Source organism: Mustela nigripes, chromosome 15 (assembly GCF_022355385.1).
Source record: "Mustela nigripes isolate SB6536 chromosome 15, MUSNIG.SB6536, whole genome shotgun sequence".
Classification (NCBI taxonomy): domain Eukaryota; kingdom Metazoa; phylum Chordata; class Mammalia; order Carnivora; family Mustelidae; genus Mustela; species Mustela nigripes.
Window position 1 is genome coordinate 21,427,203 of NC_081571.1, and position 24,376 is coordinate 21,451,578.

The 24,376-nt window shown below is 41.0% G+C and overlaps 1 protein-coding gene and 1 non-coding gene across 2 annotated transcripts in view; one reads left to right on the plus strand and one right to left on the minus strand.

Annotated features, from left to right (window-relative positions):
- The window catches only part of FOXO1 (forkhead box O1), a 96,734-nt gene that overhangs the window by 24,892 nt on the left and 47,466 nt on the right, over nucleotides 1-24,376 (minus strand). The gene's annotated exons all lie outside the window — the stretch shown is intronic.
- LOC132003028 (U6 spliceosomal RNA) lies at nucleotides 8,662-8,768 on the plus strand. The gene has a single exon (XR_009400107.1). It is a non-coding gene; the product is annotated as a U6 spliceosomal RNA (small nuclear RNA).

A 24,376-nucleotide genomic window follows, 5' to 3' on the forward strand; every position in this document is an offset into this window, starting at 1 on the left:
GAACCTGTATTAAAATATTCACCAGGTTTGAAAACAAATGGACTAGCTTAATGACCAACCTTCCTTTCAGTTCTGATATTCTAAGAAAATAACTCAACTGTGTTATTTCATAAAAATTCTGATTCAATAGCAAGAGGATGAAATCCCATATATTCTTATTAAATATCTCGTATGATAGGCGAGTTTGAGAAATGTGGTGTTAGTGGTACTTTGGGTCACTTACACCAAATAATAAAAGGTTATTTATGAGTATGATGTTATTTAATAAATGATTAAGAAAAGATGTTTAAAAGTATAATTATACGGTTATGGATAAAAGCCAGTTAATTCTGAGATCAATTTTTAAATCATCATTGTTTTCCAGAAAGAAAAACAGAAGCATCGTTAGTGAATGAGGACGTGTCAACCTCACCTTTCAACTTCCTGGAATTTTCCTCCCCCGCTTTCCCCTTTAATATTTCCCTTGGACACACACACAGCCAACTTCACAATGGAGTCCTTACAAGATCATTGCTCCAGATACCAGCAGGCCAGTCAGGGACTCGGTGGGAGGAACAGGACTGCAGCCTGACGACCCTGGTTTTAATAGCTCCTGCTTCGCAGAGAAAGGGTAATGATTCCTTATTAAACACTGATAACAGCTAAAATTCCTTTACATTGACAACAACCTGGGTGACTCCAGGGTGAAGGTGGACCTCACATGTGCTCTGAGGAAATGAAGAGTGGAACATACTTTTCATGGGATCAAAGGTCCTGCAGACAACTGAGCATCAGTCAAATAAGCCTGATTTAGGTTAATACAGAAGAGGAGCACGAAACCCCATCCAGCCAAGTGGATCCAAACCAAATGCCAGTTTTCAAGGACTGAATCCAAAATCTAAATAATAAGGATATCCAGATAAGTATAAAACTATCCTGGCACATCAGGGCTCAAATCACATCAAACAGCTTCTGGGGTCTTTCAGTTAGTGCATCATTTTAACTAGTTCCATGTTTGAGACCAATTCAAAGAGGCACTACTTTCTTAGTGAGTCATGAACTCCCTGCTCCTTGCTTCATGCCTGTAGGCCAGACTTCCACATACAGATGCACCCACCTCTTCTCCCCTAACTCCACCACTGCTGCCATGACAGGAAGGACTTAAAAGAATAAATGTGGGAAAGCCCTCAGGCCAAAAACTCTGGATCACAATCCATAAAGCAGTAAAATCAATTTTGAGGACTGAGGCCAGAATTTTTTAAAATTAGTAAAACAGAGCATATCTCACTCAAAAGGGCAAGTACAGTACTATTTTGTAAAACTCTTGTATCATATGTGTGCACATGTACACTGAGTCATAATATGAAGTGGATTTCTTACTACACATCGGGCTGGGGGAAAAACTTTGAGAAAGCCACAGAACAGAAAAAAAGTACTACTTTCTGGAGGACATGTTTTCCCGCTCTAGAGAAGGTTTATTGACAAAGCGCAGTCAAATGGTAGAATAGCTACGCCAGGGCTTCTGGCAATGTCCCATAACCTTCAGGGAGCTCCCACTCTGCACAGGCAACAGAAGGGTCCTGTACTCGTGGCCCACAAGGCCAATATGCTCCTCTCCCCCTGAAGCAAGGAAGGGTGTGTAATGGGAAAGGGCTGTGTAGTACCATGCTGGACAGTTTTTAAGCAAGTAACTTCTGAGCAAGTTATGTTCTTATCAACAGAAGGAACAGGGCATGTTAAACCTTCACAGAGTGCAATTTTAAAGTACTATTACTTAAGCCTTTCATCTCTCCCTCCATCTTTTCTCTGGGTAGGTGCAGCACAAGGAAACCATGGCTCAGGCAAGTGAGGAAAAAAATGAAATTTGGATTATGTTTACAGCCAAGGGAAGGAGGAAAGGAGACACGCTGAACAATCCTCTACTGGAAACATTGCTAAAGTGTTTTTAAACTGAAGATTATACCACCACTTAAGATATTTTTTTCTCCACTATTTTGCCCAGCATATTATAAAACTGCATCTAGGACTGAAATAGCAGATTGCCTCAAGAGCAAATGACAATATTTGTACCAGAAATGTTGGCAACCAGTGGCACAGATGGGTTTCTGCACAGCAATCTTCAAACTGGGGCTCCAAGAATAACTCCACCTACTGCACCAACGCTAAACTGCTGAATCCAAAGTCAGAAGGGCTCATTATACCATATTTTCCCACCACCTCCTTCTGAAAGGCACGTGTACCTACCTGACCTCCTCTGCCTGGGAAAGGTGCAAAACACAGAAGAAAAGAAGAGAGAAGACCAGTGGGAGAAGTTCCCCAGGCACCAACCATAGTCCGATGGTCAATGATCCAAAGAGGCAAGACACAAAAACCCAGATAAGCCAGTTATTTACATGAATAGTTTTTATCTTCCCCTTCAAATACAGAAATAATAAATAAATAAATGGATAAATAAATAAATAAAGATTTATCCAAGTTTCATCTTCTCTCCAGGGTTTGGTACCCTCATAAAATAAAAAGTCATTTTTGTTAAAAGACAACACAAGAACTGAGGGAGAACCTGGTACCACCCATAATAATTACTAGGATGTTCCCAAAGGCTGTCAGTCAACACCCACAGCACAGCTCAGTAGATGAAAACCCAATCTCCTTCAAATGCTCGAAGGAAACAGACACCTTTAAACAAAGGAGCTGGCACTTCCACGTCTGCTCTTACCAACTGCCCACTGAGATGTGCTGTTGTTCCCCTGTTCCTCTGCAATTTCTACCAAATGGTCGAGAAAGACAAATTAACAAAAGTCTTCACTTAAGGAGACATTAATTATGAAGCTCACCCAATTTAGAGTGTTGTCTTAGGCATGCACAGTATCCTTTGCCTGCCTTTGAAAACCGCTAGCAGTTTGGTAATGGAAATTGGTCTCCGCCTCTGCACAGACCATAGGGTTGTCCATTAGACAAGAGAATCAATGTACAAACTGTTTCATGATATAACAGTGCTTTCTAAACTACCTTCAAATTACATAATGCAGACTACAGAATGCTACATTTATGCTCCATATCCCCACATCTCCTGTGGTATACACAGAATGCCTATAATCTCACAGATTAAATTCAAGGAACAGAAGTTTAGGGGTTTGGGAAACAGAATCCCACATTTAAATAATTTAACCCTAAAGAAGCTGAGAAAGGAGGATTAAGGTAGGCTGAACCCTCTCCTCCTCCCCAACCTTTCCTCTCCAGCTGATCACAGTGTGTTCCTAGGACAGGCTCTGGCTGTAATTCCCTGAACTACACTTCTCAGCAAGGTCAGGTGAATCTGGAGAACAGAGCTCTTTCATTACCATCCCTGATTCACCTGATCTGAATAAGCCAAGTGATGTCACAAGTGAAACTAAATTCCCTACCAACCTGTCACCTTCCACTGAGTTAGCTAATTAAAACAAGGGTGTTAAACCCTCTACAATCGCCAAATGCTCACAGAATCCCAAAATCCAGATATCCCCCCCACCCCCGCCCCCAACCACAGCCAACATTAACCTTTGGAATACATCTTCACCCTTCTATTTGAATGAGTGTATAAGACTGAGGTCAAGGGGGGAAAGGATTTACTCCCAAGCCCCTCCCCCAAAATCACCCTACGGCACTCCCCCACACACTTAAAAAAGGCCTGGGAAGCAATATCATGATTTCCCTTTTATCCTCCTAATCTCCTAAGCCACACTGGTAGAAGGTACCAGCCTGATCACCCTGATCAACCAAATTGTCTCTAGAGAATTCAGAATGAGCAGCTATGGAAGCTTCCTTGGTAGAATAAAGGGCCGGTCCTTCAGAGTCAACAAGACGACAGTGACTCAGAAGTGCCTTTGATGTATCCACAGGACAAGTAAAGGTAGATCATCAAGCAATGACTGTTAGAGTGTGCAACAGTAAACGAAACCTCATACACTTCCATCGATTCTCACAAACCGTTCAATCTAATTCTCGTCAATTCTAAACAAAAAGAGACTGGCATGAAATTTACATTTTCTACACAATCAAGGCTTTCCCCACCAGTGACATGGAATTTCAAACAGAAAAAAAAGAGAGAGAAAGAGGGAGAGAGAGAGAAAGAAAAACTCACATAAACACAACCAGCATTATTTTTAGAAAACTTTCATTTCCATTTCAATTTACTTAAAATGTGAAACTCCCCAATAAGAGAAATATTTAATTGTCCCTAAAACCGGAAGTTGCTGCAAAATAAAATACAGTATTATCAGAGCAAATTCAAGGATCTGTGTTATAAAATATTTGGTTTTTGTTACTCTCTCAGCGTTCAGGTATAAAAAGAAAACATATTCTAGTTTGGTTAACTAACCACTAACATAAATAATGAACGTTCCTGCCTCCTAAATAAGTCAGAATAGGTTAACAGAGAACCCTTGGAAGTTCAGAAGAGGAAAAGTGCTTCTGTAGGTCAACAGCAGGAATGTCTTCAGGAGCCCCATTGTTCTGTGTGTCGGGAGCCCAGCTGTTCGGTGCTGCCGTGAGCTGAGACAGGAAGAGGTGTCAGACTTCTGGGGCTGGCCACTAGAGCATGACTGCACAAAGCCCAAAGCAGATGTTTGAGGGGCGCTTGGAAACAGCAATGTGAGGACCTAAGGACTAGAATCTGAAGAGCTACAGAAGTCATACTCTTTTGCCATAACTTGCAATCAAGAAGTTTTAGCAGAAGTCTGCAATTTTGTCCTATAGCAGCCTGTCTCCTACCTCTTCGGAGTGTTTACGGCCCTTACCCAACTCCTCCCAGTAACAACAGTATTATCTCAGGACCCTTAAGGCATGCCTGAAAACATAACAGAGAGATTCAAAAGTCATCAATTCGGTCCAAGAATGACTATTCCAGCACACTGACAAAGAGAAGTCCACTTAGAGAAACAAAAAACCTATTTTCATAAAACAAGGAATTGGATTAGATCAGTAACATCTAACAATATCTAAGCCAAATGATGCAAACCAAACACCATGGGAGGAATTCATACCACAACTTAAATACCACGAACAGGGAAATCCTCTCCTTGCTGAGACTCTTGGGTCCCTTCTTACATAATGAATCCTGGCCGTTACCGTTCCTCAAATAGCTTTCTCTCCAAAATGCCCATTATCCAAAGGCCCACTCCTTCCAGAGTTAAACTAACTCAAGTTTTAGAGAAGTGTTCATCTGTCAAGGGTGCAAAATGGAAACTGAGATTTCCTTCAGCCTGCTTTCAAGGCGACACAGCTGGAAAGAAGTGTAGGAGAGGATACTGTGCAGGCAGCCAAGAAATCCTACTCTGCCTGGTGTCATTAACCAGCCTGGCAACCTTGGGCATAATGTGCCTTAGCCTCTCTGCTACTCAGTCTGTCCCTCGAGTAAATAGATGGCCTCCCAAGACCCTTCAACTCCTGTAAAAGTCAGTCTAAAAAAAATAGGACCCCACTTTAGTAATCCCACCCAGTCTGAGGAAACAGAGGGAGGGACCTAAGAACACTCTGCAGGACGGATACTAACTATCCCCAGTGGTAGCCCAGCAAGAATTATGTCAACTTAGATCCAGAACCAGTGACATCAAAGATGAACCAAACACAGCACAAATCCAGAAAATGCAACAGATAAAGGTTAGCTTTCCATCTCCACAGCACAGGTCGTCCAGCAGTCTCAAAGTCCAGAACTTGCTCCGATGGCTCAGATTTGCTGGGAGCAGAGGCACGATGAGGAAGTAGACAGATACGCTGAAATGTCATTCCAGCTTCAGTAACATACCAAGAGCTGCACTGATGCCTTCTGCGCAGTCTTCTTCAAGAAAATCAAATTGCTTGGGAAAGGGAGTGAGCTTAATTTAACTAAACATTTCATGTGGCACCTGACAATTTTTCATTTAACATTCCATTTTATATACTGGCCAGCAAAATCCTCTTCTACATAATGTCTACAGTCCACTTCCTTTCATCCCTTTCTGATTTTTAAGGTGGCAGGTATTGCCTAAAACACAAGGCACAGGTTCTGCAAGACCTCTGGAGGTCCAGAGCATGACTAATGGATATAAAATGAGCAGAGGCCAAGAGGACTAGCAGTCTCAAACTGAAATGGCAAGATTCACCAGAAGTCCATCATTTCTGCTCTGCCAACAGAGAAATAAGGAGGTCCTTCTGCCAACAACTGAGGAGGAAGGGGGAGCTCTGAGAAATCCAAGAGGGAATGCACACTTCAGAAGAGGGAACGGTGGCACCTTGCTGCTGAAGGATGGCAGTGACTTAAGACTGTTTCCTCGTGCTTCCCTACTTCCAGACACAGAGCACCAGAACTAGGTCCAGACATGGTCCAGACAGACAGCCGCTCATGGACAAGGAAAGCCCCACCAAAGAAACCATCATTGGCAAGGAGCTTCAGCCAAACAGCAATTCTGAGAAACTGAAGCTCCAGAGACAGCTGGTAATGGAGGGAGTGACTAGTAGGTTAGTGCACAAGGTAGCCCAAGGCCCAGAACAGGAATCCCAGTGCTGTCCTTACCCAGCAGGCCAACCAGGTGCCGGAAAGGACAGAAAGCAGAGTGGAGGCTGCGAGAGAAAGCACCCAATGGGTCCCATGAACAGAGAAAGTGTAAAACCATTCAAGGCCAGTCATTTTGTAATTTTTACTACTGTTTTATTTTTGCCAACTCTTATTTTCCTCGTGGTGTATGCTGTATTTGATTGGATAACTGGATACAAAGTCAGGAAATAGTTTCTTCTCCTTCCTTGGGGCGCCAAGAAGAACTGTAACTCTCAAGGCCAACCCGCAGAGATAGAGAGTCACTACTGAACGACATCACACAGGAGACAGCCTCTTAAGACACCCTCAGGTTCTACTCGTGATATTCAGGCCCTCTGTCATCTCCTCTCCTCCAGGCGCTCAGCTGAGCTAGGACCCAGATTCCTGACCACACAGAAACTGAAATAAAGACTGTGTTGCTTAGCTTTTCTAAGTTTCAGAATATGCTGTTATTCAGTAATTGATAGCAAAAATATCCCATTTCATTGAAGCCTTCAATATAAAATTAAGCAACTGAAATTACAGTTTCCTTAAGAACAAAGCCAAACAACTCAATAGCAGCTACTCTCATCTTTGGGCTCAAAAACTTCATGAGGGTGCAGGATCCTGAGAGAATGACATCGCCCTCAAGAGCTGGTATACTATGTTTTTTTCTTTTTCTTTTTTTTTTTTACTATGTTTTTTCTTAATATTTACTTCTGATAGGGCACATGAATGGCACAGTCAGTTAAGCATCTGACTCTTGGTTTGGGCTTAGGTCATGATCTCAATATCATGGGATCGAGCCCCATGCTGGGCTCTGCACTCAGCATGCAGTCTGCTTAAGACTCTCTCTCACAGGCACCTGGGTGACTCAGTAGGTTAAGTGTCCCCCTTAGGGTCATGTCATGATCCCAGGGTCCTGGTATTGAGCCCTGCGTTAGGCTCCCTGCTTAGTGGGGAGTCTAACTCTCGCTCTCTCTCTGCTTCTCCCCAGCTCATGCTCTCTCTCACTCTCTCTCTCAAATAAATTTTAAAAATCTTAAAAAAAAAAAAAAAAAAAAAAAGACACACTCAAGGGGCGCCTGGGTGGCTCAGTGGGTTAAAGCCTCTGCCTTCGGCTCGGGTCATGATCCCAGGGTCCTGGGATTCAGTCCTGCATCCAGCTCTCTACTCATCAGGGAGCTTGCTTCCTCCTCTCTCTGCCTGCTTCTCTGCCTACTTGTGATCTCTGTCTGTCAAATAAATAAATAAAATCTTAAAAAAAAAAAAAGACGTTCTCTCCCTCTCACTCTCAAGTAAATAAATCTTTAAAAATATATATTTGTGAAGAAGAAATCTATGTATGTGGTTCAAGATTTGAAAGAAGACCTCACCATTTCAGGTCTCTACATAAATGTACCCCAATTAAGGCCATCCTCAAATCCAGGGTTGCCCCAAACCCCACTTTCCTTGCTTAACATTTTTTTTAGTAGGCTCCATGCCCACTGTGGAGCCCACCATGGGGCTTGAACTCACAATCAAGATATGAGCTGAGATCAAGAGACAGACACTTAACCAACTGAGCCACCCAGATGCCCCACTTGCATAATTTTTTCCAAAGCACTTACCACCATAATTTACTTCACATTATACTTATCTAATCATTATCTATCTCTCCTGCTGGGACTGTAAACTCCACATGGGTATGAATTTTGTGAGTGCTGTGTACTGCTCGGTTACCAGCCCCCCGGCTATGTGTTATAGTACACAGTGACGCCATGAATAAGGAGGTATGGTGAGAAAAGTCTCTGCATATTCTTGACAAGGTCACTGATATGATACTAAATTTAAAATACTTTTCATCTTGCATGTGTTACTTTTTACCTTTTCAAGAGCTCCAAGAGAAACAGGACTTTTCTACAGAAACACTGAATCTTGCCCTCGTATATCTCAGAAGGAAGACATGTGATAACAAAGGCTTTTTCCTTCAATGACTTTTGTGAAATTCTACTTTTGATAAGAAGTTCCAATGCATTATTTTATGTTACGTCGAAATCATTACAGATATTTCAAAGTGTGGCTGCATCATCTTTCCAATCACTGTATTGTTTAAATCTCATATGGGCGGGAAAAAAAACTTTAAAATTTCAAGTAACAAGAGAGGTTATACTCTACTTGCTTCAGCAGTACATATACTAATAGTGGAACAATACAGAGAAGATTAACACGGCCCCTGTGCAAGGATAACACACAAATTCATGAAGTGTGCCCTATGGGAGAAGGTACAATTTATAGTAAATTAAATGCACAGATCTTAACAGACGATTGAGTTTGACAACTACATACCCCGTGGCCCACCAGCCCAATCAAGAAAAGGACACTTCTGTCACTCCTGAATGTTTCCTTGTGTTCTTTTCCTGTTGATTCAGCAGCATTCGGCCAACTCCACTCCTCCAACAATGGCACCCTCGATTATGATTTTATTCACCATAGCTTATTTTCACAGTTCTAGAATGGCACACAAATGGTCACATACTTTAAAAACAAAAAACAAAGCTGCACAAAAACGGTTATAGTTAAAAAAAAAAAAACAAAAAAAAACCAGGGTTAACACCACTAAAAAACAAAACCAAAAAGGTTGTGCACACCGGTGTTACTCAATCTCTTCCTCCTCATCCCTTCCCCACAAGCTGCTGGTTATGTATCTCCTGGGGGATGCACATAACTTAAAACTAGAGCAAAGACGATTCAAAATTCTTGGTTGCTATAGGTCAATAAATAAGTTAACCCTTTACAAGTAGATTAAATGAAATAAATGATTAGGCGTGCTGAATACTCACAGACTGACGTCTTCATCCAACAATGCTATATACATCTTACTCTTCCAAGTTGGAGACACCATAATGTGCAATGCCCATCTTATTTAAATCTCATGCTATTCTCACCTCCTCCTCCAAAAGCTCTCAGATGACTCAACACCAAACAAATTAATTTGAGAACCTGTGTACCTAGTCCTCTGGGGGTGATGGGTGGGGACAGACCATCAAAACTCAGGATACAGATAAAGTTCTTCCTGTCCACAATTTGCTTAGTGAATCAGGCCTACTCCCTAGCTTTCAGGGAGTTATCTTAAATTTTGAAAAGCAACAGATCAATCCATATTTCACAGATCCAGAACAAAGAACATATGCTTTTTGAACAGCAGTAAAAGCAAGACAGAAGAATGCCTGGATTTCTACATGCCTCAGAATATTTTCTGAATAGCTCCAATCCAACAGCTAGAACTGTAACATCAACTGAGCTCTGCCTGGTTTGTGAGCTCCTGAAGGACTAAAACTCTGCCTTACCCTTGTTCGTCCTTCTGCAGGACTCAACAGAGTCAGGAAACCAAACCTTTCATCACCAGAAAGAATCTACAAGTAACTTTCTCATGTTTTCCAGGCTCAATAACCCCAATTCCCAGTTCCCAGTTCCTTTTACTACATTACAGTGATGGTACGCCCCTACTGTCCTGCCATGAAGTATTAAAGGAGTACACAGGGGGCATTTCTGGGTCTCACACTATTAAACATAATTAAAAGGTACATAGCTTATGATATTACCAATCTAATAAGCAATAATTTCACAGCCTACACACAATTATGTATATAAAACTGAACACTGCTAAGATATCAACTATGCCTCAAGAATAGAAGGAAGCATTTTGAATAAGACTATTTAAAAACCTAAGATCCAAGGAGGAGGAGTACGGAATCGAGTCACACATATAATACAGTAATTAGAAAACAGTTCACTTCCAGGGTCTTAAGTGCCAGTTTACAATCATTCCAAGATGTTACTGTTTTCTCCTTATGTAATGTTAAAAAAGCTTAGCAAGGTAATTAATTATACATGTTGTAAAGAAAAGCTTTTACCACTGTAGAATGTTTCAGGCACCTGGGTGGCTCAGTCAATTAACTGTCCAACTCTTGATTTCAGCTCAGGTCATGATCTCAGGGTCCTTGGATCTAGCCCTGTGGAACTCCGTGCTGAGCATGGAGCCTACTTAAGATCCTCTCTCTCTCTCTCTCCCTACTCCTCCCGTATCTTAAAAAATATTTCAAGTTCAAATTTGAACCTGATAATAAGTAATACAAACTACTGGACATTCCCATCTATGAGCTGTTTCTGTTTACACCACAAGTAAAGAAAAGGGAAATTTTTTGTTATTTGCTTCTTTTTTTTTTCAGATTTATTATATAAAGAATCTTCTGTCTTCCAGTAAAATCTACCACAATATAACAAAAATGCAGGCCTTTGGATCCTTCTGACATCCTTCTTTGCTCCTTAATTAGATGTTTCATTGGCTTTCAAGTGAAACTCAACTACTGGCTCTGAGATCATTTACATTTACTTAGACATTTTAAGCTGCCCTGTCACCATTATAGAGCACTGCCTAATGAGGTCCCCTTAGACAAGAGCTGGCTTGACAACAACCCACAGCTAATACTAAAATGATCCAAGATTTCCTACTTTCTCTGAATTTAAAAAACTTAAGTGAGACTCCTCCCTAAAAATGGGTGGGGGAGAGGCATTATTTCATAAAGGGGTGCTTCTGCTTGAAGCACTTCCGAGAGAACTGTACAATCATCAAGTGGAGACTTAATATGAATTCAAATAAATTCACAAGTTAACTCTGAGTCCTTGAACATGGAATCTCCCTCCTCCTTGACAGTACAGAAAAACCACATATTGATCACTTCTAGGCTATTCTGGAGTTTAAGGAGATGTGTGAGAGCAGGAAGAGCCTAGCAGAAGGCAGGGCAGTACGATTGGAGAAGGAAGGTAAGAGAAGAAAGAAGAGGTGTCAGGAGCTCAGGCAGACGTGGCCACAGGTCATGGAAGAGCTGGCTGGAGAGGGCAAAAATGGGCTGGTGAGGCTCTCCAGAGTGTAGGAATCCAACAACTTCATTGTGGGGGTGAGGAAACTGAGGCCCTGGTCACAAAGGCAGTAAGTGACAGGAGTCAGGCCCAGGTCACCTGCTAAGAGGGGAGGATGCATAGACAATAAACCAAGAGGTGGGAGCCCAGAGAAAAGATGTGCTGCTGGAGAAGCCAGCGAGATACGATGAATGGTTACCAGCTTCCCTCTTGAGTGGGATGGACAGGAGATATGTCTGTAATTTGGTTGAGATTTGTATACTCTCAAGAGGCCAAGATTAACTCTTCTCCCCCCAAATAAAGAAACACCCTACTAGCTTTACATTACAAACAGAATACAAAGACAGTATAGAAAAACTGAGATTAAGAGGTTTAATAAATAATTCAGACTATGTTAGAAATGGAAAGATGCCCCTTGATGCTAAACAGCCAAACCTGACATTTCTATTCTTTAGGGCTCAAAATACAAAATTTTATCCTTGAAATGAACTTTGTAGAGAAGAAGAAAGCTTCCATTCAGTAAGCTTAACCCTTAACTTGGAGGGGGTTGAATACCATAAAAACCAGTGCTTCTCATACTTGAACATGCATAGGAATCACCCAGGATCTTGTCAAAAGACAGGCTGATTCAGTATGCCTGGGATCAAGCCTTAGATTCTAACAAGCTCTCTGGTGATGCTGATGCCATCAACCCAATCCATGAACCATACTTCAAGTATCAAGGCATAAAAAACACGAAGTATGAAAGTTACATTTCAAGGTATATTTATTTCACATCTTGGTCTGCTAGCTACAAAACAGTGACATTTTTTCTTTCCTTTCTTTTTTTTTTTTTAAAATCAACATATAGTGTATTATTAGCCCCAGGGGTACAGGTCTGTGCATCACCAGGTTTATACTTCACAGCACTCACCAGAGCACATACCCTTCCCAATGTCCATAACCCCACCACCCTCTCCCTACCCCTCACCCCCAGGCAACCCTCAGTTTGTTTTGTGAGATTAAGAGTCTCTTATGGTCTGTCTCCCTCCTGATCCCATCTTGTTTCATTTATTCTTTTCCTACCCCCCAAAACCCCCTACGTCGCCTCTCAACTTCCTCATATCAGGGAGTTCATATATGATAATTGTCCTTCTCTGATTGACTTATTTCGCTTAGCATAATACCCTCTAGTTCCATCCACCTCGTCACAAATGGCAAGATTTCATTTCTTTTGATGGCTGCATAGTATTCCATTGTGTATATATGCCACATCTTCTTTATCCACTCATCTGTTGATGGACATCTAGGTTCTTTCCATAGTTTGGCTATTGTGGACATTGCTGCTATAAACATTCGGGTGCACATGCCCCTTCAGATCACTACATTTGTATCTTTAGGGTAAATAACTAGTAGTGCTATTGCTGGGTCATAGGATAGCTCTATTTTCAAGTTTTTGAGGAACTTCCCTGCTGTTTTCCAGAGTGGTTGCACCAGCTTGCATTCTCACCACAGTGTAGGCAGGTTCCCCAAAAACACTGACATTTGAGTTCTCCTTTTGGTGATTGACTGGGTCTGTAGAAATGTGAATATAACTTTTCAGAGGGGAGGAAGGAGTTTCAGTCCAATTAAGAATAAAAAAGCAGTGTGATTATTTAATACAACAGAATTTGCTCTGGGCTCAGCAGGGAGTAACACAGTCTATGTGTTTTGTCATATGACAAAGAGACAGTCAAGGTTGATAGTTATGGAATCTGATTTAAGTCCTCTTGAGTGGCCAAATGGACCTACTATTCATTTGCATGAAAGCTCATCTTTCCTTACAGAAAAGAAAATAACACCCATCTGCTCTCAAATGGGCACTCTGTTGTTTTCTAGGAGTCCTGAGGCTTTCATTCTGACAGCCCAGCTGCCTGGGCCGAGACAATGGAGCTGGGTTGTTCTAATCCAGGTACAAAATTATTAACGGTACTACCATTTCTGTCCCTGGTCTCATGGTGCCTTAGTGAAAACATAAGCCTTCCGAAGACTATCCTCAAGTCTTTGTGGGCTAATCCATATTTGAGGAATAAAATTTTAAAACCTAGCCTTAGGAAGCAACATGGCTTTCTTTAGAGATCTTTACTCAAATGCCTGCCAGTTGCAAGCTGTATGACCTTAGATAAATTATTTAACCCTTCTGTTTCTTCCACTATAAAATGAGGACAATAGATCACGTACTTTGAGCTCCTTAGCAGCTCAGGGGCTGGCTCAGTGAGGTTCAAGGGCAGGATTATCACTGTTAGGTTCAGGGCCACCTTCTCCAACTGAACCAACCAATCCCAAATTTACATGGTGCTAAATACACACACACATCACTGGTGGGCTCTGTTCTCAGTTGGCTTACATTCTAAGCCAACAACACATGGAAGTCACTCTCACTTCTTAAATATCACATAGTTCTTGATTTCTTCATAATCTACTAAGCACTATGGTATTTAGGAAAGGAAGTCTGCAATACACACAACCGTTCTCTTCACTGTCCCCAATGCCATCTCACTAACCCTCCTCTGTCTTCCCTCATGTTAGCCTCATTCTGTCTGAAGACAGCACAGCATCCCAAAATACTCCATATCTCCACCAGCACTGTGTAAGCAGGAATGGGTTGCCTTTTTTCTCCCAATTTAGTACTGATCACATCGGGAGGACTAATTACACAAAGCAAAACCCTGGAAGACCATTATTTACAAATATGTGTGTGAGATTAAAACTTTAAGTTCCAGTCTTCTATACATTATTATCTCAATGAATCCTAACAATAACCTTGTGTATTTAGGATCACTATTCTTATTATTACAGAAAAATCTCAGAGTTTAATGTAAGAGACAAGTTCATGGCCACCCAGTCTTTCTGTATGTTCTTGGTCTCTAAGACAGAGATCTCCCCAGTAAGGTGAAAGGGAGGTGAACCACCTGTTACTGGAACCATCTACATAATTCAATTACATCTGATTCTGACAGAGACCACTGGAGCCCACTTTTATCAGTGTGAGCTGCATCCCTCTAAGTTAGCAGGGCCTGTAAACCACAGCCCACCACGTGGAGGCCCTTAATCATAGTTTAAACAAGGTCTCCTGGGCGCCTTGGTGGCTAAGTCAGTTAAACATCTGCCTTCCACTCAAGTCATGATCCTGGAGTCCTGGGATCAAGCCCCCCTCCTCATGCTCATCTGGCTCCCTGCTGGGTGGGGAGCCTGCTTCTCCCTCTACTCTCCCCCTGCTGTGCTCTCTGTGTCAAGTAAGTAAATAAAGTCTTCTTAAAAAAAAAATACACATTTTTAAAAAAGATTTTATTTATTCATTTGACAGAGGTCACAAGTAGGCAGAGACGTAGGCAGAGAGAGAGGGGAAGCAGGCTCCCCACTGAGCTGAGAGCCCAATGTGGGGCTCGATCCCAGGACCCTGAGATCATGACCTGACTTGAAGGCAGAGGCTTAAACCCAGGGAGCCACCCAGGTGCCCCCTTTAAAAAATTTTTGAACAAAGTCTCCTGTGTCAGACTATAAATGGCAACGCTATATCAAGGTTGAAGCCAAAACCCCGGTAATGGGTCCTGCCCTATAAAGAACCTTCCCTTGAGCATGCATCAGTCCCTTCTGCCAATTCAGGGATGAAAAGAAACAGCCAGCCTTGGAGCACTCACATGCACCCTGAGAATCCGGGAGGACCCTGTTCACCAGTGTGAAATCTCCCCTCTCTCCCTTTGCTCTCAAGCCCTCTGCCCACACACCCTTCTTGTGCTGAGAAGGCCTCTCAAAAGTATTAGAGATGTGCTAGAAAATCTTCATTAAGTAATTTAATAATGTGTGCGTCTGGTACCTCAGTCCCAAACAGAAAGGAATGTGCCCAAGAGCCAGCAGGCAGAGCCACGTTCTTCCTGTTACCCTGTAACAGCAGGCAGGCTAGCAGCGGCCTGGCAGGCGCTGCTCTGGGGACAAGTCCTCTCACAGCACTGCTTTCCCAACATCAAAGGGTTGGAGCTCATCATCAATTTGTAACTTGGATTTTTCTCAAATCATAGCCTGACAGATGTTGAAGTCTGACAGGGTATAGAATCATCCTCTACTAAGTCAAGAATATGATAAGCAAGAGGGAACAACAGAATAAAAGAGGTCCCAATTCAGAGAAGGGGAATGGAAATTTACCCCGCCATAAGAGAGAAAACACAAAGTAGTGAAATTGGCTCTTTAAATGGCATACCGCAGAGTGGTAGTGATTTTGTCAAGTTTTGTTCAGGGAATATGGTGAAAAATGGGGAAGGACTGTGTCTTGCCAGTGGTATTTAGTTCAGTTTGTCTGGTTTTTTAATTTTATTTTTAAGGAGAGGCAGTCACAAATGATTCCAAGTTATTTTTAAATTTCTTTCCCTAAAAGTTCTGATTGAATTCATGACCCTTTCAACTAATACAACATTATTTTCAAGAGGGAACAAAAACAAATTGATGAAATAAACCAGTTTGGGCCACCAGTATGAAAAAAAATGCACTTGACATTAAAACTTTAAAAGAGTTAGTACTTTCTTGAATGGGTTCTTTCAGGAATATTTACACAAATATGGCTCACCCGGTCACTATCCACCCAAACTGGTGGGGCGGTTTTCATGAGCTAAGTTCTAAGTTGTTCTTGCTTTGCCCTCCATAATGTCACTCACTCCCTGCTACTCAAAGTGTGGTCCAGAGACCCGCAGCAGCACCTGAAAGCTGGTTGCAAATGCATGACCTTAGGCTTCACCTCAGACCTAATGAGTCAGAACCTACATTTGTACACGATCCCCAGGCAATTCATACACACTGAAGTTTGCTAACCACCATCTTGCAAGACATTTATTATTTAAAAATCATTTAAGCCCATTTTAACAGCTCTTCTAAGAAAGTCTTCCCTACATTGAGCTATATAATATGCCTTCCCCTAAGTCCCATTTATGCTTCCCTAGTAATGAGAATACTCAGGGAAATAAAAGTTAAGTTTGCATAAAATACTTTTAAAACAAAACCAAAATTCTTCTTTTGATGTGCACAATGTTTTGGGGGATAAGAAACATTAAAACTATTGTAAGCATTCCATAACACACCACACTTGCCACTCTTTCTATTGACCATCAGAAGTGTATGCTAAAAAATACAAGCAGGTATCCGCATTAAATCAACAATATCAACTAAGCAATAAACATGGCAATAAAAGATTCAAGTGAAGAAAAGAATACCCAAAAAAGGTCTTCAAGGTCAAATTATTTGCAAATTAGTCTTGTTGGGGAATAGCTGTTCCACACATCAGAAGGAGAAAAACAACCATGGAACTGCAGCATGGGTAATTTTTCCCATGTGCCAGTCTCTATGCCTGGCATTTTAAACCCATTAACTAATTTAAGCCCATCACAGCCCACAGAAGGTGGGCACTGTTCTAGTCTGTTTCACTGAGGTTAATTTACATTAAGCTAAGAGCTAATACCTGCTGGGTACAGCTATACGAATTTTTACATGTTTATCCCCATGCAATCCCCCCCCCCGCACCCCCGCAAGCAATTCCAGAACCCTAGCAGGAGGCTCTCTTACTCAGCAGCCCCTTCCCCAGTGTTCTGCCTTCTACCACACAAACAAACCAGTTTTCTTTACTGAAATTCAAACACACGGAATCTTGCAGAATACACCTTCCTGAGCCTGACTTCTTCCAGTGAACAGTTCCAGACAGATCAGTGTGGACAAGGAAAAGGGCATGTCCAGCTGGGAGTGGAGAATGAGTACCTGTAAAACTGTAGGGGACAGGTGAGTGTCTTACAGCATGCAAGGTGGGCTAGTAGAAGAGTCTGTAGGAAAGGAAGCTGGAAAGCTGGGCCTTTCAAATGGTGAGTAGCCTGGAACGCCAGCAGTGTCTCAAGGTGTTTGAGATAAATGATATGATTAAAGTGACATGTAAAGAAATCCGTTCTGGTAGCCAGTCCAGGGTAGAGTGAAGAAGGAAACTGGAGGCAGCAAGCCCAGTTAAAGTCTGGGGTGTAGAGGTCCAGATAGGAGATGGTGAGCACCTCTGGGAAGGAGAGACACAAAACCCCAAGAGAGTTCCATCCTGACACTTGACAGAGGGGCTGCAGTTGACGGGAGGAGTTGTTTTCCAGAGCTCCAGGATGAGACTCTTGAAAGAATGGTGATAAGTGCGACTGAAAATATAATGTAGGCAGTAGGGGAAACTGGTTTCAGGGAGGAAGGTGAGTTCAACACCATGTGGCCACCAGCTGGCTGAAAACTCAGACTAAACCTCGGGACAGAGACGGAAAGACGCAGATACAGGAGAATACAGGAGGTGAACCAGACAGCAAGAACTAAATGGATCTCCAGAAACCATGTGTTTGTTCTCACCTGGCTAACCCCAGTGAGGAGAGAAACCACAGGACTGAACCCTGGGGAACCCTTAGAATAAGGAAAAGGAGTCTTGCAAAAAAGGGCGGAGGACAGGGTAGGAACTAGATAAAAATGGAAAGATGGGAGCATAAATTTAGCAACAATTCCTGCAATAGGCATTCAATTTAAAGACATTTTTTCTCAAGTACAACCACTGTAAATGCTGAAGCAGGCTCTCCAAGCAAACCCTAGGTACTTCAGAAGCTTCATTAACTCTTTCTAGCATCTTCAAGATATTACTTTGCAAATTACTGTCTGGGTATGCTAAACTTAGTAAATTACTGTTTGGGTAGACTGAACAGCAGCCTAGTATTCCGAAAGAGTTAATGGAGCTTCCAAACTGTCTAATTTACTCCTAAGGTACTGTTCATATTTAACATTGTAGCTCAATCTGCATATCACCAATGATGACTAAAAGGCAATCCATGAAACCAAGCATTCAAATTTCTGACCAAATCAAACAGACCCAATATTTTATTTAGACTTCCTAATCATAACAAAGTCTAGATAATTTTTTAATGATTTTATTTATTTATTTGAGAGAGTGTGACAGAGAGAGAGCACAAGCTGGGGGAGAGGCAGAGAGAGAGGGAGAAGCAGACAAGCAGACTCCCCGCTGAGCAGGAAGCCCTATTCGGGGCTTGATCCCAGGATCACAGGACCCCAAGACCTGGAGATCATGACCTGAGCTGAAGGCAGCCACTTAACCAAATGAGCTATCTAGTTGCCCCACAAATTCTAGATGATTAACAACCAATCAAACAGTGGCCCTTCTTCAAGAAATCCGCTACAAATAAAAGCTAAAAAAGAAAATCCAAGATCAATGCCTGCACAGAAACAATGCCTGAAAACATGAGCCTGAGCCATATCCAGTCTGTGTGTAAAATTATCCCACAGGCACTAATTATAATGCACCCCCGCCCTCTGTTTGCCTGCTCTGCACTCATCTCCCCCTTCACCAGACTCTAACTTCTACCAAATGACAAATAATAAATTGGTTTGCTTAAAGTCCAGCCTTTAGGAGATATTAAATAAGAATCCCTACAATGAGGCATGCTTCTTTTCTGTTTATTTAGCTGTTGACTTGAAGCTAAGTTTTACTTGCTCAAGCCACTTCCAGTCACGCTGCCAATGATATTTTACATTATTCCCTCAGTGAACTTACTCTATTAATCAAAAACAAGTTGGCAAGTTTTATACATGGCATTAAGCAGTGATTTTTAAAAGACAATGCACAGAAAGCAGAAGCATTAGCTAAAACATTCAGGTGTTTCATTAAAGAAATAAAGCAGACTCTGATTTTTCAAATTTTCTTTAAATCATTTTTATAATTATAAACAAAAATTTAAAGCCAAATTTGTTCTCATCAAGTCTCCAAGCAAATCTGAACAAATTAATCTTCTGAACTGCCCAATACGCTAAACACAGACACTTCACTATAACCCCATTTCAGAATACTTATAAAAATTCTCAGTGGTTAAATGGCTCTTTTTGGTCAGACTGGCACTTTTTGGTGTATGTTTTATAAGATGTTACTCGTGCTATGTTATTCTTCTGAAAATGATAAAGCAGTAACTAACTATATCTTTGTACAAGCACAGTTTTTAATCATTAACATCTTGACTTGAGGGGTCCCTGGGAGACTCAGATGGTTAAATGTCTGCCTTCAGCTCAGGTCATGACCCCAGGTCCTGGGATAAAGCCCTGCATCCCCCTCCTGGGCTCCTTGCTCAGTGGGGAGTCCACTTCTCCCTCTCTTCCCCCCGCCATGTGGGCACACTCTCAAGTGAATAAAAAAAAATTTTTTTAATCTTGACTAGATAAATACCTTGAAATGGACATATCATCAAAGATCCTCAGTCCAGACCTGTTAGGTAATCCAAAAACAAACAAACTGTAAGGTTTATGGTTAAAAAAAATAAGGTGGGTGCCTGGCTGGCTCAGCCCACACAGCATGCAACTCCTGATCTCAGGGTTATGAATTCAAGTCCCACATAAGATGCAGAGATCACTTAAAAATAAAATCATTAAAAAAAAAAAAAAAAAGGTAACTGGTACTCTATGGAAGTCCATTTTTTAAAAAAAATTTTATTTATTTGTCAGAGAGAGAGAAAGCATGCACAAGTAGGGGGAGCAGCAGGCAGAAGGGGAAGCAGGTTCCCTACGGAGCAAGGAGCCCAATGCAGGGCTCCATCCCAGCACCCTGGGCTCCTGACCTGAGCTTAAGTCAGACACTTAACCAACTGAGCCACCCAGACATCCCTGGAAGGACGTATGTTGTTAATGAAATTATTATATATATAAATTTTCAAGTGAACAGGCACTGGTTAAAATCACACACAGAAAAAAACTCATGTAAACTTTCACAAAAGACAAGCATTCTGGTTTTCTTTTTATTTTCAGTTCCATCATCATAGGAACAAATTAAGTTTAAAAAAAAATTTTTTTAACCAGCTTCAGATTTAATAATGAACTTACATCTAGGATTAGTGAAGGAGCTGGGAAGTAAACAACCAAGGGACAGTGGATCTATTTTCAGGTATTTAAACTAGTCATCTGCAAAAAAAATTAGGCCTGCTGTGCAATTGAAAAATTCTCAAAAGAAATAGGTTCATAAGATTAAAAAAAAGCTCTCAAAGGAAATATGAAAAACCCTCTTCCTTTTTCTACCCAGTCTCTTATGAGGACAAGAAAAAAAGTTTAAGTTCAAAGCATAAAACTCATTAATACAGATCTCTTGGGGTTCAATGAGAAGAATATGGGAAGATGCATAATAAATGTACATGTTTAATGTAAGAGAGAATGAAATTCACAGAAGCAATATAAAAGATTATTTCAAATACCAACAGAGAGGTATTTACCTTCAATTGAGACTACAGTTTTTTTTAAAGCCCATGTTTTTCTAGACAAAATCATTTAGAGGGGCATCTGGCTGCTTCAGTTAATAAGAGTAAAAGACTCTTGATCTTGGGGTTCTAAATTCAAGCCCCACGTTGGTCCTACAGTTACTTTAAAAAAATATAAAAATAGGGCACCTGAGTGGCTCAGTCAGTTAAGCAACTGCCTTCTGCTTAGGTCATGATCCTAGGGTCCGGGGATTGAGTCCTGACAGACTCCCAGCATACTAGGAAATCTTCTCCCTCTCCCCTTCCCCCTGCTCGTGTGCTCATGAGCTCGCTCTCTGTCTCTCAAATAAAATCTTTCCAAAAAATAAAAATAAATAAATTTTTTAAATCACCAAAAATTAAAAAAAAAAAAAAAAAAAAAAAAACCCTGTTACTTTAATTTCATCCCAACACAATGCATCCCATCTAGCAGGCATAATTTACCATCTCTGGCTAGTAACTGCCAATCATTTTAAGGCTTTTCCAGGATTTGTACCAGGGATAAACAACATATTCTTTGGAGCTGACACATGTAAGATAGTCCCAAATGCAATAAAAAACAGCATACTACCAACTACCAAACCATACTACCAAGCTTGTCGACTTGATGAGCACAATTTTCTGCATGTTACTCATACTACCATAAAATCGGCGCAGAGTTCAAGGTCCCAATCTAGAGGCAATCTTGTGCAGGATGAGTAAGGGATGAATGTGAACACAATACATTCAACTCACCCACTCACTGTCTTAGTCACTCAACAGCTACACCACTGTTAGGGCCATCTCCTTGGTCATTTAACTGAAGACACTGCTAATAATCTTTCAAGTCTCTTTCAATTTACTATGCCTATGCCTTTTATTTGTATGTTACATCTCTCAGCACATCTTAAAAGATAAATCTACCATTTCAATACACGGTGATAAGGTGAAACAAGACATATCACGAAGTAGGTGATGTGGCTTTTTAGTAGTTTGTGTTTTTTGCTTTCTTAAGATTTATTTATTGGGGGGGGGGGGCAAGAATACACAAGCAGGAGGATAGGCAGAGAGAGAACCTCAAGTAGACTCCCTGCAGAGTACAGAGCCAAACATGGGGCTTGATTTCATGACCCTGAGATCATGACCTGAGCTGAAACCACAAGTCAGACACTCAACCCAGTGATCCACTCAAGCATCCCAGTAGTTGATATTCTTAGTAACACTGACCCTTAGGTCAAAACAGGTCTGTTATCCAATCAAATCCAAACTAGATCAAAACCCTTCTTGGTCAATTAATCCCCCCCACAAAAAAAAGTACAGAATTTTATTTAAAGGAATATAGGATTTAAACATTTAACTTAAAAATATACATGTAAAAGTGCTTGAGATAAAGTAAAAAAACAAAATAACAGCAACAAAAAGTTTCTTTGAGGCAAGTTCCTCTGGTTGGATTTCTAGTCTTTCTTTATCAATCTACAATGCACTGTCATCAAATACTTGCATTTTTTATTTCTCTAAAGTAGAGAAGGAATCTGCCCCTAGCATAGCAATCCAACTACAGAATTCTTCATGCTTTCCCCCCAATCTTTTATAGGGTCGGATCACACCTAACTTAATAGCAACTTAAGTCTTCCCAAAATGTTCAATGCAGTTTTCCTAAAAACCATTATTTCATTCGTATTTAATGGGTTCATTCAATAATTTTTATTAATTGGGAAAACAAGTAAAGCTGCACAAACATGTCTGAAAAAGCACAACGAAGTTTCAAAAGAAAATCAACTAAGGCAGAGGATAGCTCAAGCAGTAAGGGGTTTTATGGGGAGGGAATGGAGAGCATGGATTATTACCAAGGTAATTATTACCATAATTACCTTGACCAGTGAAAGCCAACTAGAGGAGCTTTTAACAGTAGATGCTGGTGTGGCCACCAAGACATACCTTAAACACTTTTGTGCCAAACGGGGATAAAAAGGTGTTTTGTTTTGTTTTTTTAATGTCTGATTTAGGTTTAAACTGATAGAATTAGCCTGAATTGTTTCGAGCTCGATTATGGGGGGGGCGGGGGACCAAAAAACAAAAAACTTGCCACCCAAGAATAAGAAGCACTTTATATGAACACTTTTTAAGTGTGTAAGAGTTGCATGTTACTTGTTCCTGCAAGTCCACCTTCTGGAAAATCTGAACAGTGGTACTGTGTGTGTGTGTGTGTGTGTGCGCGTGTGTTCATGTGCACCTATGACGACATGTAACTCCCAATATTTCATAATTACCTTGACCAGATAATTTTTTTTCTAATTCTCCTAAACTTTGGAATACATAGTTATTTTCCATATGTGGTTCCCTTCATATGTTCACCCTCCTGGGTGTTCTACATATCTCTACTAGAACTGAGTAGGATGCTTTCAGCCCAGTATCAGAGCAGTACTAGGCAACGACACCAAGCCACCAGCATCAATGAAAGGGGAGACACACAACCCATATGCAGAGGACTGAAAGGTGAGGCTAATCATCACAGCCCTTTCCTGCAGGAAGGTTTCTCTGAAAATGTCCTAACAGGCAATATGGCTCTAAACCAGACAGCTCTGTATTTGTTCACATATTTGTAAATATTACTGCCATCCCTAAATACAGTTCTATGTGGAAGAATAAACCACAAGCCACTGGGTCAAAATATTTTTCCCCCCAGACAGACACTGAAAGTATATGTATTTAACATTATAGAGAGTTAACCAGCTCTATGTTTAATTCCTCCTAAAATCCAACTGGTTCCTCTTTGACAGAAATTCTTTCCCTCTAAACTGCTTCAGGAATGCAAATTTTGCTATGAATAATCACATTTGTTAAATGCCATAGAAACCTGAACTCTTTGTTTCCAGAATTTAAAAACTGGTACATATTTTGTGATTCACTAAAAACCCAACAAATAATACTGGGTAGTGCTGTTTCTCATTGTTTACTCAAAAAAATATGATTTAACATTTTCTAAAACTTTGAAGTTTCTAACAGCAAAAGAAAGGGCATTCCTAGGAAAACTAATTATGCTTAGTTATGTTAAAGTCCTTAAAAAAGAAAAAAAGATGTTATTTATTTATTTATTTATTTGAAAGAGAGAAAAGGAGAACATGAGTGGGAGGGGAGGGTCAGAGGGGGAGGGAGAAGCGGACTCCCCACTGAGTAGGGAACCCAGAGCAGGGCTCAATCCCAGCACCCTGACATCAAGACTGAGCCAAAACCAGATGCTTAACCGACTGAGCCACCCATGAGTCCTATGTTAAAGTCCTTTTAAGTGTGCTTTCAGATTAACAAAACTGCAACTTATTCAAAATGCATGCAAGCACACACACACACTTTTGATTAACTGTAATCCAGTCCTTTTTCTCAGCCTGCAAAACCACATGCTGTAGAAAAAGTCAATATTAAAAGAAGTAACTAAAACAGAAAAATACTCTTAAAATCCACCACTTAATCATATCATTTAATTCCCTTATTAAGAAGTAAGTGAGTAACTTCCAGGATATTCTGAGGTAAATTTCCATCTGTCTGTAGATGCTGCATTACAATTCTACGAAGTCCAGCGTGTCACAGCTGGTGCTTAAAACTAATAGTAGGGGCGCCTGGGTGGCTCAGTGGGTTAAGCCGCTGCCTTCGGCTCAGGTCATGATCTCAGAGTCCTGGGATCGAGACCCGCATC